Source organism: Parasteatoda tepidariorum, chromosome 6, assembly GCF_982258835.1.
Source record: "Parasteatoda tepidariorum strain Cologne lab strain chromosome 6, Ptep-v5.0, whole genome shotgun sequence".
In the NCBI taxonomy this organism is placed as follows: domain Eukaryota; kingdom Metazoa; phylum Arthropoda; class Arachnida; order Araneae; family Theridiidae; genus Parasteatoda; species Parasteatoda tepidariorum.
In genome coordinates, this window is record NC_141760.1 from 114,205,908 (window position 1) to 114,210,578 (window position 4,671).

Consider the following 4,671-nt stretch of genomic DNA (forward strand, 5'->3'; position numbering starts at 1 on the left):
CGAAAAAGGAAAATAAAGAAAAACAGCGACAAAATATTTTTTTTTGGGGGGGGGGAGGAATCAGCAATGTCAGAATAACTTCTATGTCTCCAAGAACAGCTTTTTTAAATCCCAAGTAATGCTTACATTGTTTTCATTCGATTTTTTAAAGAAAAATGACACACAAAAAAAGGAAAGAGGAAAAAGATTGCTAAGTCGTTTTTCAGAATGGAAAATGTGTTGCGAAACTTTGTATGACTGCAGTAACTATTAAAATCTTCAGAATATTATCAATAAAATTTCTCTGAAGGCAATGATGCTTACTGAAACATTATTTTCTTTTTACTTAAAGGTGCATAAAAGTTTTCAATAAGCTTTAAAACACCAAAATTTTAAAACATTTCTAATTTTAACTCGCATATGAATTCATATAAACAAAGCCTAAATAATCTTATGGGAAAAAAATTCTCGTGAAATCAGAATTGAATTAGTCAATTTCATAATGAAATGAACTTTTAAAGCTATTAGTATCATATGTAAGTGAAACTGAATACAATTTTACGGAACAGCTTTAATCAAAGTTTAATCTTTTTTTAAAAAATCTTTAGCCTTTATAACTAATCACAGATCACAGATCCTGGAGAAGCATCCCCACAAAGAGAATATAAATTAATGAGCTGACTTTTCAGAAGAAAAAAATTGAGAATGCAAATACTAGGTACCTGCATACATTGGGCAAATTAAACTTACCCTTACATTTAAACTTAAAGAACATGAAATATATGTAAAAATTAGGATACTAAACGATCCTCCATTGCTCTATAATTGGAGTTCCAATCCTAAGTTCTGCTCCTATAAGCATTCAACTTCATCTACTGACCTTTAGTTTTATAAATCATTTTCCATTTTGAAAAATTCTTATAATTTCAATAAACCTTCTGGCTCGCGTCAAAATGCCACCCTCTATATATTTCTCTGTGATATTTCCGGGATGAGGTGTTTAAAAGATTAAACGATTTATTTCTTATGGCAAAATCATGTTTAATTATCTGTCTTTATACTAGATGGCAGTACAAGACACATTTGTAATGTGTTTAAAGATAGTTTATTTTAAACCATATTTTAGAGCACTTCAAATATATCAAAAATTAATACACACATTGTATATACATTTATTTTTATATATTAGTTTTCAATAAAAACAAGGCACTTTCCCGTTCGTTCTGTAACTTTCTTAAATTTAACACCTTTTCTTAAATTTTGGAAATCTACTCTAATTTAATCTTTTGTACTCTAGGGTTTCCATCGAGACAGCTTCACTTCGGTTTTTTTATCACTCTTTTTTATTTTGTTGTCCTTCTGTTCCTGTTGTTAATCTATTTACTTTTCTACTGTCATTTTACGTTTAGACACTGAGTAAGATCCTTGTTTAGAAGATCGACACATTCGTACTTTTATTTGAGCTTTTAAATACTATTATTCTACTTTCAATACTATTTAAGCCGATGAAGTAACTTATCTATTAATTTCTGATTCGAAACCGCCTCAGGTTTGTGACAGGCACCCGCCACAGGTTTGTGACAGGCACCCGCCCAGGTTTGTGACAGGCAACCGCCACATCTACCTACCGACCATCATCCACCGACAGGCAACAGTCTTGTATTAATATTAACCATAATATCAATCATGTGCAGCCCTTCTCAAAACTATTTAAGCAGATGAAGTAACTCATCTATTGCCTATTATTTTTTAATTCGAATCAGTTAATTAACAGAACTATCAACGTAGCACACAAATGTTGAAACAGAGAACTTTAAAGAATTGCTCCTTAAAAAAATTGGTGTATGTTTATTAAGACAGTAACTTGTATTCGGGATATTTTCCAACACATACATTGGTAAATAGTTATGCTATCCAATATATTGATGCTTTTGAGTATTCTTTCCCAGACTGAGAAGAGAAATGGATCATTTCCATTTGTAAATGATTGGTTGCGTAAGCATAGCCATCAGTTTGGTAGAATGCCGAGCAAAGTATGAAACGCGTTACAAGTCTTGTGATATTTGTACACTATTACAGTGATAATATTATGAAAAAGTATATATATCTTGTTATTTGAGTATAGTAATTTTTTCTTAGCTTTGATTGATCGTATTCTGTTCTTACATTTACAAAACGTGTTACTTCAGTATATGTTTATGAGGCGATTCCTTTAATTCGAGCTAAAAAAAAATGCAAAAATTTCTTAAGGATAGGTGCAAGATAGAGAAAGCGTGAATGGGCTGCACATTTCTACGTCAAACACTTTAAGATGTCTTTGGAGCAAGTTAGAGTCAGGATGCGTCTATTTCTAGAATGAAATAAATTGGGCTTGAATATTTCTACTCTTTAATTGAATGTTTATGTGTTCCCGATATCCTTTCAAGATGACGAGTAAGAAACAATTACCATTATAATCAATATTGAGAGATTAAGAGTTCACTTTGCCAAAACTATTATAACTTCAATATTCAAATGAATTCAATATTCAAATGAATTTAGTACAAGATAAAAAGGAATATTAAATTTCTTTAAGCTTCTCTACTGCCTGTACAGATACAGGTGAATCTACAGTAAATGCATATTTAGAAATGAAAGAAAATGCTTATGGATGAATCAAAGTATTGGAGTGGATGAAAAATTTTTTACGGAAGATACCATCGCCACCAGTCTATAGTTTTGGCCAAAAAAAGGCCATATATGTATATATCATCCACTTATATGTTTAACAGCAAACAATTAAAAGCGGCTAAAAGGGTAACCAATTGCATTAATGGAAGTAAATGTTCCACCCTCTATTATATACGTAAATCCAATAATAATTCTAAAAAAATAATTATTTATTATGTGCTAAACCAATTTTTTCCTTTTTCTATGTTTAGTACTAGCAGTTTTATGAAAGAAACATATGGCGCATCTGGATTAAAAATGCACAACAAACATTTGGATCTAGTGTAACTTTCAGATGTAATTCTCAAGCCTATGACAGTGCTACTTCAATGCTTTTTATACGGAAGCTTTTGATAATATGGCTGATTAATAATAATAATTAAAATAAAAAATTTTTTTATCACCTTCCTTAGTTGAGCATTATCTTATTTTTATAAATATAATTATCCGTAATACAAGAAGTGAATTGCAGTGATTAAAAAGGAAGCTATTCAATAGTGCATACAGGATGCATTACTTAAAAGACAAATGAGCTTTAATGGCAGATTTCTAATCAAGATGAATTTAAAGGACTTATGAAAGAAAGATAAGTTGTGAAAAGCAGTTTCTTAGCCGTTCTCGATAGAAAGAAATCAGTATAATGACTTCAGTATTGAAATGAAAGTTTCTACTAAATACTTTAGAGCAATTTATAATATATCTAGCACAAATTCTGGAAAATATATATCATAAACCTCATAACTCTGCTGCTATGGGTAACTAGGGTAGTGTTGAGCCAGGGTCTATTCTCAAATTAGCATCCATGTTTACTTGGTAATAGAAATCTTATTATACCAACTTATTAAACCATTTAAAAAATTTTTAATGCGAATTTTCTAACAATTATTGACTACATTAAAAAGCTTGCAATGGTCCAGCTCCAAAATATTGAATTAGTTGCCGATAAGAAAGTAGGGTCACACTTCCATAGATCTCTATTAATTACAAACTTACAGATTACACACGTTCTTGATTGTCTATAATGCAGTAGCAAATGTCAAGATATTCACTCCTATGCTAGTACAACACATAGCATGGTATGAGCCTTTTGACTACCATTCTAATGGACGTAATTTCAATGTTGGTAAAACAGAGGTCAACGTGTTAAGTATGGATTTATAATACAGCTGGGATCTATTATGAAATTGTGATTTATGTTTGCTTTTTTAGAGAAAAAAGGAATGCCTACTTACAAAACCAATAGATACTGGATATGCTGTGATTCAATTTTGTACTGAAGGAAGATATAGGTTATTTGACTTGCAACCGATATTTAAAAAAATCTTATAACGATAGCATCTATTTCGCTATTTAAGAAAAATTTGTTTCAAATCCCCAAACATTTATTAACTGAAAAAACTAGTAATACATCAGTACTTGAGTATTGAGGTAGTTGGAGAAAAGAAATCCTGTATCATATTTGCGCATTTTTAATGTTTCCTAGGAAGAATTTTCACGGTGGTATGGAAGTGAAAACCAAATTATTATTGCATGCTGAAATATTTTTCGTTTTATATTTTGCCGGAATTTAAATGCATCTTCATATAATAATGAAGCGTTTATATATTAGCGATATTTGTTTATATGCAGAGGTGGTAAGTTAGATAGTCATTGTTTTCTACCTCACCCTCCCTGAAGGTATTTTTTAAGTAGTAAGGAAGTGATAACTGAATTATAATTATATGTAAAATAATATTCTTTGCCCGAACTTTTCCCGAATATCAACACATCATGATATGAAAATCGATTATTTATATAATTGTACGATTTGTTTATAGGTGGTCCAATATATAGTCTGATACATAATCAAGGATATGGTTAGTTTCTTGCGTAAGAGCCAAATCAGGATACATTGCACCGAGCACTTAGTCAATATATAAGCATGTTTTAAAGTAAAGGGAAGTATCCTTTATCTTTAAGAATGTCAATAAGGTTTCGATGCGA